Raw genomic sequence first — 13,475 nt, forward strand, 5'->3', positions numbered from 1 at the left:
TTAAATTCAGCGGAAGAAAATTCACAAATACATATATAAACACTCCCAAAACCCGGTGTCACTAAGTACATGAGCATCTAAATGAATACAAAGTCTGACTGGTAAAAATCAATGTCTGAAATATAGAACAGTACAATAAGTAAACATTAAGGGAATCAAGTCTGCGGTCTTCAAGAAGCTACCTTGATAGTCTCAAATGGAAAGAACTCTGAATTCTAACAGCTATCGTATTCGGGAGCACCTGGATCTGCACACGAGGTGAAGAGTGTAGTATGAGTACAACTAATTTAATAAATAACAAGACTAACCTCTGGGCTGAAAGCAATGACGAGCTCCGCAGGTACAATCCAGTATAAATAATGGTACAAAACGTAGACATGCTTTCAAATTTAACAGTTAAACTCAGTACAAGTGAAATAGATCAATACTGCATGATACGAAGAATATGACATCTCAGTAAAAAAAAAAGACCTCATGTAAATACTGGTCACAAATTATTCGGTCACTCGGTACAGTTTATGGCCAATCCAGCTAGGGGTATTCCAACCCGTATATATATACACATCAACTGACAGTCAGTAACTCAGTACAGTATAAGGACAATCAAGCCCTGGGGTAATTTATCCCCAAATGCAAATGAGACGGACAAGAACCATATCCAGGTAAATTCATTACAATATAAATAAGTAAGGCAAGTCCATGCCCTGGGAAAATCCATCCCGAATATATATATATATGATCATCGTAAGTAAGACTCCATCCCGAATATATATATATATATATAATCATCGTAAGTAAGGCAAGTCCATGCCCTGGGAAGTCCATCCCGAATATATATAATCATCTACGCTCATTGGGGGTGTGTACAGATTCCGGAGGGGCTCCTTCAGCCGAAGCGCTATAAGTCGACCGCGCTCACTGGGGGGGTATGCAGACTCTCAGAGGGGCTCCTTCAGCCCAAGCGTGATGTAAAGCCAATATGTCCTACTGCAGGCAGGCAGTCCCGATCCATATAATAATAAAGCCTATAAGGCCTACTGCAGGCGGGCAGCCCCGATCCAGAACAATGGACGAATACGACTGAGTATGAAATGTATATTTTTGAAACAATTAATTCAACAGCAATACGACCCCATGGGTCCCAAAATATCGGCACGTAGCCTACACATGATCTTTAATAGGAGCCTCGGCTCAATTTCTCTAACATGTTCAGGTAATAACATGATTCTTTAATCTTTACAATTGCACAGGATTTATTCAAGACGCAATTTATATGGTGCACATCCACATGCTCGTTACCTATCATGAGTGTCACCTCCAAACAATTTATATCATACCAAATTCGGGGATTCATACCCTCAGAACCAAGTTTATAAGTGTTACTTACCTCAAACCGTGTAATTCTTTACTCTGATATGCCCTTGCCTCGCAAATCGGCCTCCGAATGCCTCGAATCTAGTCACAAATGATTCGTTACAGTCAATAAAATTCATTGGAATTAATTCGATAAGAAAATGCTAATTTTCCATAAAAATCTGAAATTTAGCTAAAAAATCGCACGTGGAGCCCACGTCTAAGAACCCGACAAAAGTTACAAAATCCGTAAGCCCATTCAATTACAAGTTCAACCATACTAGTTTCACTCAAATTCGACTCTGAATCGGTGTTCAACTCCCAAAAATTCGTTTTATGAAATTTCTACAATTTTCTCCAAATTTCCATCTAAAAATACTGATTACACGATGAAAACAATGATATATTCATGTATGTTAACCAAATCTGAGTTAGAATCACTTACCCCGATAAATTTCTTGAAAACCCCACGAAAAATTGTCTCAAACCGAGATCCCAAAGTCCAAAAATAAAATAATAACCTAAACCTAGGTTATATAGCACATTCTCTGAACTCACCATGTGCGGTCCACACAATTCCAAGCGCGACCGTGCATCCCAGCTCCTGCGGTCGCACCTTTTGGTGATTACACTACCACAACTTAGTATTTTGGACATACCTTTCTCTAAAGATGTCAAAATGATGACTTCTATACCTTTTTAGAAACTAGACACGAAGGGCTACAACTTTCATTTGTGAATCATTTCAAAATTCATTGTAGATCAAAAGATATAAGCTTCCGAAGTCGGACCGGCGAATCTGCAGAACTTCCTGGAGTGCGGCCGCGGACAGAGTTGTGCGGTCCGCGCCCCTCCTTTGAGGTCCACACTTTTCTGTTTCGGTCCGCACTCTTATGTGCGGTCCGAAATACTCTGCCAAACTCCCAAATTGGGCGAGGTCATCTTAACTCGATATTGACCATGGCCAAACTCCCAAATTTCTTAACTTTATTAATCTCTCAACCAATGATCCAAATATACACCCAAGCCCCTCGGGACATCAACCAAATGTACCAACACATTCCATAACATAACACGGACCTACTCGAGGCCTCAAATCACATAAAATAACATCCAAACGTCGAATCGCACCTAATCAAAATCTATGAACTTTGAACTTTTAAATTTCTACAAACGACTCCGGAACCTATCAAATCACGTCCGATTGACCTCAAATTTTGCACACAAGTCATAAATGACATAACGGAGCTATTCAAATTTTCAGAATTAGATTTCGACCTCGATATCAAAAAGTCAACCCCCGGTCAAACTTTCCAAAAATTCAACTTTCTCCATTTCAAGCCTAATTCCTCTACCGACCTCCAAATAATTTTTCGGACACAATCTTAAGTCCAAAATCACCATACGGAGTTATTGGAATAATCAGAATTCGAATCTGAGGTCATTTACACATAAGTCCACATCCGGTCAACTTTTCTATCTTAAATTTTTAATTATGAGACTAAGTGTCTCATTTCAGTCCGAATTCCTTCCGGACCCGAACCAACTAACCCGATAAGTCATATATCAATTGTAAGGCATAAATTGCGTAGTAAATGGGGGAACAGGGCTGTAATACTCCAAACGACCGGCCGGGTCGTTACATTCTCCCCCACTTAAATATACGTTCGTCCTCGAACATGCCAAGAGTTATTCCAAGTCATCAAATCACTATTCCATCTTACCACGTGCGTATCTGGGGTGATCCCACGTCACCCTATTACACATAGGCATGGCAACACAATACAACTGGAAATCCTTAATTTAGCTTTAGCCCAAAAACCTTGGAATTCAATTCCCAACCTTCGGAATTTCTTTTCAACACACGAATCTTACATTTACACACTGTATGAGTCTGAACAAGCTGCATCGAGCTATAACTATAATCACAGATATAATCACCCAGCATATTACATAACTCGCCCGCTCGTAGCACTATTCCTGATCACAGTAACTACTCCAAACCATCCAAGTACTAGCATTAAACCCCATATCGAACAAAACCTCATCCCAACACATTCGTACGCTGTTAATAATAAAAGAAACACACAGAAATCTCATGACCCCTTATCAGATCAACAAGTCATGGAGCTCTCTCGCCCTAACTATAACCATAATCCTCTCCTAAGCCGACTTTCAATATTAACCTCTCGAATATACCATAATCAAGCCTGATAGTACCCATTCTAGGTCCAATGACCCTATATTGTAAAACACAACTGTCCCCCAGACACGCCACATCAATATAACTCAAGCCACAACTGCACAATCTGTGTACCCAAATATGGGAGATGTCTCAAAGAAGATAACCGTATTGCAAGTTCAACAAGAACCACTACAACTGTAATGCTATAAGCTCATTATATATAGTAGAACCAAGACACACAAATTTAGTAACAGTAACCAGCTCTTCTAGAGCTCACATTAACATCACTCGCACAGACAACTCACGTGCTATAGTATCAATATCTGGACCCGTACGGACACCTCACGTGCCAATAATATAAATATCTGGACCTGCACGGACAACTCACGTGCCAAAAATATAATCCTCCTGGCATGGTCACATGCCTCTAATCCAAGCATATTATACATGAGCAATCAAATAAGTACACATGAACCATCGTAACTGATCACAACTCCAGCACTCGCATAACTATCACATCCTTCATGCACGTTCATCCCACTAGGAATAATTCCATAATTCCTCGGTGCCACATATCAATAACTCATATATCAGTAGCCTATTACCTAGGTGAGTATCACAATACCGATGACATCTGAAAGTTAGAACACAATGCGCCTTTCAAAATGCACACCCTTCTCAGGGATTACCGCGCAGTTATAACATTCATCTAAATATCTGAAACTCACCATGCTGTCTAACATTCGTTACCCCCTCTTCAAGACTGAACTGTCACCTTGTACATGTAAATTCTAATTCCGCACAACACACCACATCTATTATGCCATCACATGACAAGCACAAGAATCCTATTACTAACTCTGAGTCACCAGCAAATTACATACCCGGTTAGTTAGAAACCTTCCTCTTGCTTCCTTCCAGGAGGAAATCATAATACACAATGCGTTTCCCACACCAGCAGAAAATATCCGGTTCAAACCATGGTAGAAACCATCAAGAACACTTTGAAATCCATCTGCACATAATCAAGCTATTAGAACTAAATTTCTCTAACTTGACCAAACCATGTAGGTCACCAAAACCCAAAAATATTGCCACCAAAACATCTGTAGAGTCTCACCACATCATAATTACTCCTATAAATACCACAACCAAAACACTCACTTTGAAAATAACTTATTTTAGTCTAAGGCCGTTTCATTCACCTTCCTGATACCGAAATATAAAAATCCATAATGCTACACAAAAGTGCCACAAGTCTCGACACCATCCAACTTAAATCTCATAGTTAGCCATAAACAAATCTGCCAAAAATTCTCAATTGTTACATATTAATCCCGAATCCATTAGAACTTTCTCGAGAGTCGCCCCCTTTTGTTCTAATTCACATTACACCTCCCAAATGGGCCAAAAGACATGTGCCCCATTAGCACATCAACACTCAAAGAAGTAACCATGCCTTAACACCACCAGTCAAATTCATACTTCGTGCGCACTACGTTCTTTAGAATAACAATTTAAGCATTCCATCATTTCCGTATTTCTATAAAGTGCCATATATCCCGCATTCAGGAATTTCCTTACTCGAGTCATCCTCGATCTCCATCTCTACAAGTCATAACTGATCCACAAGTATGTTTCCGACAAACTAAAATTTTAACACATAACTATGAAATCAAATTGTCAATATCAGGCTCCCCCACTTAGCTTTAAGCTGCAATTATATAAACTTAGAACCCGCAAGGATTTCTCCTTTTCAATTACCATAATCTCGCACCGTTAACCCGCCAGACTTCTCAAAGTCTTTTGTTAAGCTTTTCATGAACATTCTGAATCACCAGCCACAGTCACACACTCGACCTCTTACCGGGTAGCAAGTTATATTCCTCGCAGAAGCTTCATCAACATCACGCTACCGCTAATTGCTCACAAGAGATAACCCACCTGTGGAATTCCTTACCGACATCTTCCAACGATGTCGCATTGGGTACAACGACTACGTAATCCGTAAATTCTCCTGAGCTCATGCTCGCCCACCATTTGTATAGTCTGCACTTTCCCTATTGACATCAACTGAAAGTTAACCAATACCTTCCGAACTCAAGTCAGATTGCGCCTGAAATGATAATCAGATCTTCACATCCCTCTTCATTTCAAACAAACTCCTTTCTGCCATATTCAATCTTTCTCTGTACAGTAACCATCACTCCAAATAAAGTCTGTAGGCCAAATCACATTCTATCACGATTCCAAACCGTTTAACACTTTTCCAAGGCACGCGAGTACCCTACCACAGAATCCATATGCTAATCTGCCACTCTTACTTCGGTTAAACCATCTCCTTTAAGCAACTTCTCAACCTCTACTTCTCCTGCTTGACCTGCTAGTACTTCAACCACCGCGAAACACTTCCTATCATGTCTTCCCTCATAATATTCCCCCCAACTGTTGCATCAAATCAAAATGCGTATCTGTAGTACATGAACTAATAAATTGTTACCGACTCTAAGCCTTTTCGAAGATCATCTTCCTCGAGCCATCAACATTAGAAATGCCCATTTGCAACCACAATTACTACACAATCACTTACTCTTCTTAAGTCCAAACTCATTGACAAGACATGAGAATTTAATTTGTCCTGCAATTTAACAACGTGAAAGATCCTTCGATACACTCACAACTCGAGACTATCCGTCAAATCAAGTACCCAATAGCAAACTCTTGAGTCATAAGCAAACTTTATTCGTCACATTTAACCCATCCGACACATGCCACATTCACATCATACTCTTCATATAGTCACTTCCACCGCTCATCGAGCCACAAATTCCACTCATAGGGACATTACCGGACATATGAGTCAAAATGTACATGTTACAATTGAAGCTACCGAGCCTAAGCTGCGGTCTAAACTTGGCCTCAAGTCCTCCAGACTGGCCCATCACCAAAATACAAAATCCACATCTCAAACATCGACCATAGAATCACAAGCCGGCGATGCACAACTAATACCGAGCGCTCATGTGCGCATACGAATGCGTGAAAGGAATTCAAAGAGTTATGTTTCAAGCTGAATCAATTCTGCACGATAGAATACAAGAAAGTGAAATTTTCCTAAGGGTTCGGCAGCCTCTCTAAGATAAGTACAGACGTCTCCGTACCGATCCGCAAGACTCTACTAAACTTGCTCATGACTTGTGAGACCTATGTCACCTAAAGCTCTGATACCAACTTATCACAACCCAAAATCTCATCTGTCGTGATAGCGCCTATCTCAATACTAGGCAAGCCGACAATCTCAATAAACTCCCATATCTTTTATGTTTAAATCAAAGTGATTAAATTCAGCGGAAGAAAATTCACAAATACATATATAAACACTCTTAAACCCGGTGTCACTGAGTACATGAGCATCTAAATGAATACAAAGTCTGACTGGAAAAAATCACTGTCTGAAATATAGAACAGTACAATAATTAAACATGAAGGGAATCAAGTATGCGGTCTTCAAGCAGCTACCTTGATAGTTTCCAACGGAAAGAACCTCGAATTCTAACAGTCTTCATATCCGGGAGCACCTAGATCTGCACACGAAGTGCAGAGTGTAGTATGAGTACAACTAACTCAATAAGTAACAAGACTAACCTCTGGGCTGAAAGCAATGACGAGCTCCGCAAGTACAGTCCAGTATAAATAATGGTACAAAACGTAGACATACTTTCAAATTTAACAGTTAAACTCAGTACAAGTGAAATAGATCAATACTGCATGATATGAAGAATATGACATCTCAGTAAAAAAAAAAGACCTCATGTAAATACTGGTCACAAATTATTCGGTCACTCGGTACAGTTTATGGCCAATCCAGCCCAGGGGTGTTCCAACCCGTATATATATACACATCGACTGACAGTCAGTCACCCAGTACCGTATAAGGCCAATCCGGCCCTGGGGTAATTTATCCCCAAATGCAAATGAGATGGACAAGATCCATGTCCAATTAAATTCATTACAATATAAATAAGTAAGGCAAGTCTATGCCCTGGGAAAATCCATCCCGAATATATATATAATCATCGTAAGTAAGGCAAGTCCATGTCCTGGGAAGTCCATCCTGAATATATATAATCATCTACGCTCATTGGGGGTGTGTACAGACTTCGGAGGGGCTTCTTCAGCCCAAGCGCTATAAGTCGACCGCGCTCACTGGGGGTACTCATGTTAGAAGAGAAGTTGGTGTTATTCAAGAAAATAATAGACAATCTAGAATTAGGGAATTTAAGACTAAGTGTACCAAACATAACCTTAACCCTAGATTCATGCTAGATGAAATTGTTACTAGGAATTATACATACTTATTTTTAAAAATGTTGCTACAAATATAGATTGCCGATAACTGAAGTTGCTAATGCGCATTGTACCGATCCAAACCGTATGTTAACAACTAATACTTGGGAGGCCATTAATGATGTTGTTATATTTTTACATAAATTTTATACAGCTACTGTTGAGTTTTCTGGAGCATATTACTCTACTGTTACTATGGTTTTAGTACATATAGCTGAAATTTCATTTCTACTCTCTGAATTTAAGAAGAAAAAAAAATATAAGGATGCTGTTGAAAAAATGCAAGCAAATTTAAAAAATATTTCTTTCCAATTCCTCCTATTTACTTAATTGGTGTTGTTTTAAATCATTCTATTAAGATGTCTAATTGTCACAAATTAATCAATGCTTTATATGCTTATATGAAGATTGGACCAACTGAAACCCTAGATATATATTGTTGTATGAACAAGCTAAATAATTATTTATAATAATTATATAATTATTATGCAAATATAATTGATGATGCTGCTATTAATGCAGGTAATGTTAATCCCACTATGCATTGTACTACTTGCACTGCATCTGCTACTATGGATGAAGATGAAGGCCTTGATGGTTATAATATTTGGTCTACATTTACTTTCACTCAAACCAGTAGGAGGAACATTGATGAACTTTAATTCTACTTGCAAAAGCAAACAGAGCTTCGCACAAAGGAATTTTCACCGTTGGGATTGTGGCATGAGAATGAAAAGCAATTTTCTGTTCTTTCCGCTATGGCTCGGGACGTGCTAAATGTGCCAATTTCAACTGTTGTATCAGAGAGTGCATTTAGTCAATCCAGACAACAACTAGATCACACCCGCCATTCATTGGGAAGCAATACTTTGGAAGTATTTATTTGTTTCAGAGATTGGATTAGATCGGAACGAAGAAATCAGGGGCGAGAAGATGTTGATAGACCAGAAGACGAGGAACATGGAGATATATTAACACATGGTAATCCATCTGAATTTAACATTACAGAAGATGGCCAAGAAGTTTATATTGATTATGAAGAACTTACTAAGGCAATGCAAAACCTTTGAAATTCTTGATTAATATTTAATAATTCAAATTTGAATTTACTATTTTTTCTTTAATTTAGTTATTGTAAAATGTAAACTTTAATTTGCAAGTTTGAATTAAAAAAAGAATTTGCAAATTATAAGTTAAATTCTTTTCCGTCTTTAATGTATTATCTTAAATTTTTAATGAAATATTGAAATATAAGGCTTTTAAAGCCATTAAAATTTATTCTAACACTCTTTTTATAAGATTATTTTTATATTTTATATTTTTAATTTATCGTAATATAAATTATGATAGTTATACAAAAATTAAAATACAAAAAAAAAATGGTCCGGTCCGGCCCCTTAGGCCCGGAACCGTTCCGTTCAAATTTTCACCGGCCATGCACGGAACCGATAAAACCGATATTTTGAAACCGGTAACCGGTCCTAACTGGTGAGTGACACTAGAGGTTTGATGCTCAAAGTTCTTTTATATAGGTTAAGGGTAAAAGAACAGTGCACGAGCACTTAAAAGATAAGGCTTCAGTATAGTTAAGACCAAGCCTAACTGGTGAGTGACATTCACTTTAACTTATCAAGACAGACATGACATATTGGGCTAACAGTTGAGCATGTAAACTAGTATAGTATCTCAACAAATCTCAACACATGGTTTGTATACAGGTTAACATGAAAAACATGTAGGAATCAGGATTGTGAGAAGTCATGGCTAAGCCTAATAGTTGGAGTCATAAGAAGAGATCATTCTAAGCATCAGAGACAAGCCTTTTGACAAACAATATTCATAAACTCAAAACAGTGTATCACCACAGTAAGGTCAGAATTGTGACACATAATTGCAAGCATACAAACTTTAAACTAAAATTATGTGTTTTTCTGTGAACTTAACCAAATTAATAATGGCAGGTGTGGACTCAGATGTAAAAGGTTTATAACATAACAACAGAAGTCTCACAGAGCTCAAACAGTCACCAGATGGAAAGTGTCAGTACTCACTATAGAGTTTTATCCTAATCAAACTATGTTCAGTCATGAATGCAATTTTCCTAATACATTAACAAGGTTCATTGCATGGTTTCAAGTTATCACAGAGGGCACATAGAGATCATTCTACTATAATGACATGAGCATGCTTCTTTTTAGAGTCTAACAAGATAGCATGAAAGGTAAGAACTTAATCAAAACAGCAGAATATTACAAGTATCAAATGGCTTAGTGTTGGCAAGTATTAACAATGTTCTCAAGAAAATTTTTAGCAACCTAATTTTATCTCAACTACTTGGTTAGCAGAAAAGAATACATATAACATCATCAATATAGGATCTAGATCAATGAAGCTTTAACAGGGTCTAAGAATAATAGCCATATATGGACCATTGAATATGCAGAATGCGCAAGTTATTAACTACAAAATTATCAGGTAGTTATCATGTCAAAAACATAGGCTTCAGGGAAAACATTTGTAGGAACAGTACAATATCACAAGTAGAAGGATCAAGTTGATATGGAGGTACAGAAACACAAAGAAATGTTCAAGAACATGATTCAACTCGTTCAGCTAACATGATAAAGAATATATGATTGTTACTTTACTAACAGAGGATATCTATACACAAACTCAACATAGAGATTACCTTAACTAATCATAGAGGCCTGGCCATAAGAACATTACTCGGCATAGAAGCATTTTTATTAATCAGATGATAAGAATAGAATTTGACAGCATGGCTTGATAACAATACAACATAACTAGATGAAGAAATCCCTAACTTAACAGTGAGAACATCATAGAAAGACAAGTCATGATAAACACAATTTTAATATCTAGCACAAACAATTAGAGAATAAAATAGGAAAATACAGAACCAAACGATTATTCCAATGTAAAGGGGGAGGGGGGTCAGTATGTACTGACCTTCTATGGAGAAGCAAACCAAGTAGGGAACATCCAACAACCGTTTATGGATCCAAACTCAAGACCAACAGTAGTTGAACTCACGCTGGATAATGAAAGAGAAAGAAAATGGATAAAATCAAAGAGCATTACTGGACAAGCGAGAAAACCTCAAATTTTAATCCTTTTCGTTCTTTCCTTTTGTGTTTCTGATCGTATTAGATGTCTATTTGGTGAGGACACTGAATGCCCCTTTTATAGTGCCGATAAAACCTTAAGGTTCTGGTTAGATTTCAAATCGATAATAGAAATTCATGATGGCATAGATGATTATAGCAATAGAGGTGAAATTGGTGAAGAACGGAGGGGAAAAGTAACATGGATTTACCTGGGCATGAAGAGATGGTCGTTGAACGCGAAGACCCATAAAAAAAGCCCAATGTCCATACGTCACTGCGTTTCACCTCTGGACAAAGAATAATGATATTGAAGTCAAATACATGGTAATGCATGCCATAGAATTAAAAGAGCGGTGGGATAACAAACGGTTCTCAATAGCACAATTTAAGTCTAGGGTTCAAATTAGGGCTTTTGAATTTTAGTGATGAAAACAGAAGTATCTGCATGATTCGCGGATGTAGGGAAAAAATTGAATGATTTGGAGTTTGAATTTGTGACCTTGCATAAATTTGTGCTAGGATTTGTGGCTGACGGGGTCAGTTGGGATGAGAAAAAAGACAGAGATTTGGGAGAGAGAGGCGGCCGTGTAGGGTTGGGAATGAATGAGGGTTTTGGGGTGTTTGGTTGGTTTAAGATGCATGAATGAATCTGGGCTGTTAGCTCGTTTTATCAACGACCCTGATATTTCAGAGTATAAAAGTAATAAAAGTTTTATTATGAGAAAAAAGGACGGTCATTGGATCTTAGTGATCCAACGGTTGGAATGAGATCTCGCAAGGGCTTCGAAATAAAAGAAAAACAAAGATTAATTATGGGTTGTCGATACGTTGGATCAACGGTCCAGATTCATTTGTGCTTCTTTTGTGAGTATAAAAGATGGGTGATGTGGCATTTGTTAATTGGCTCATATGGGGTGACACGATCGCCAACATAGGATAGAGGATGTGTGTCTGGACCAGGTCAAAGTGTTTGGGCATGTGTGTTTTTGGCTAAAACAAATTAAATGGCCTTTAACACATAGTCACATTGAGTTTAATTGGTTAATTGCAATTGTAGCCTTTAGAGCTTTTAACCCCTTTTTAAATCAATTTAATCATTCTTAATTAATCATAATAAAATACAATAAAACATCATTATCAAATGTATTATTAATTACTATAATTAATTATTAATTGCTATAATATTTTATTTATTGAATTATGAAACTAAATTTGGCTAATTAAAGTAATAAAGGTAGTATAGTTATAAATTAATGACTAATTAATTGAATTAATTATAAAACTTTTTTATTAAAATATAAATGTTATTTTAATAGTCCAAAATAATAAGTGTCATTTATTTAATAATATTAAATAACAAACTGTTATTAAATCAACAATATTAATTATTATTATCTATTATATTTTTGAAAAATAGGTATTATTGATTAGAAAATATTTTACCACATTTATTGCTAGTTAATAAGCATAACTAATTTAATTCTGGAAAAGAATGTCAAGCAAAGAGTATTATGTGGAAGAGCAGTTGAAGAAAACTCCAACATAGATATCTATCATGGATCTATTAATGAGCTCTGACACTCATAAAGACGCTCTGTCGAAAGTACTAAGTGGGGTAAGTATACCAAGTAACGCCACTAGTGAGGCGTTGGCCGCGACAATTGGAAAAATGGTCGAACCAAACATGATTACTTTCAGAAAAGACGAACTTCATGTGGAAGGAGCAAGTCACAACAAGTCTCTTCACATCACTCTCAAATGCGGGGACAAAGTGGTATCCCGGGTGCTGGTTGATGGAGGATCAGGAGTCAACATTAGTCCGCTCTCCACACTGCGGGAGTTGGAAATTCATTTGAGGGAGGTCAAGGAAAGCCACGTAAGGGTGAGAGCCTTTGATGGTTCACAAAAGGATTTTAATGGGGAAATTTATCTAGCTTTCCAAATCGAGCCGGTCGATTTTCCGGTGTTATTCCAAGTGATGGATATCTCCTATTCCTACAATTTGCTGCTGGGCAGGCCATGGATACATATGACAAAGGTCGTGCCGTCTACTTTGCACCAATGCATAAAATTCGAGTGGGGATGCCAAGAGATCGTGGTTCACGGAGAGTGGGGTCACTCTGCCTATCTGGAATATGCCGTCCCATTCATTGAATGGCTGGACGGATTGCCTTCTACGCTGTGGAAATCATGCAGACTACTGAGATGGAGGAGACTAAACAAAATTTGGGAATGCAGTCACCGTATAGATTCAAGATGGCTATGAGGGAGATGATGAAATATGGATACAGGACAGGAATAGGGTTGGGAGGCAAGTCAGATGGAATCACAGAGCCAATTGAACACAATGGGCAGAAAGGAAGGGTCGGCATAGGATATCAGCCTCCAGAAGGGAAAACTCGCACTGTTAGTTCCGAGGAAAAAGTTTTTGTGCCAAAGCATGTTGCAAGTCCGGGACAGAG

The 13,475-nt window shown here is 37.8% G+C and overlaps 1 long non-coding RNA gene across 1 annotated transcript; it reads right to left on the minus strand.

Moving 5' to 3' along the window:
* Nucleotides 1–6,881: 6,881 nt before the first annotated feature.
* Nucleotides 6,882–11,490, minus strand: LOC107814530 (uncharacterized). The gene is made up of 3 exons (XR_001654567.2): nt 11,223–11,490; nt 10,856–10,940; nt 6,882–7,122 (listed from the first exon to the last, which is right to left on the minus strand). It is a non-coding gene; the product is annotated as an uncharacterized LOC107814530 (long non-coding RNA).
* Between the last annotated feature and the right edge of the window lie 1,985 nt (nt 11,491–13,475).

Source organism: Nicotiana tabacum, chromosome 2 (genome assembly GCF_000715075.1).
Source record: "Nicotiana tabacum cultivar K326 chromosome 2, ASM71507v2, whole genome shotgun sequence".
NCBI lineage: Eukaryota > Viridiplantae > Streptophyta > Magnoliopsida > Solanales > Solanaceae > Nicotiana > Nicotiana tabacum.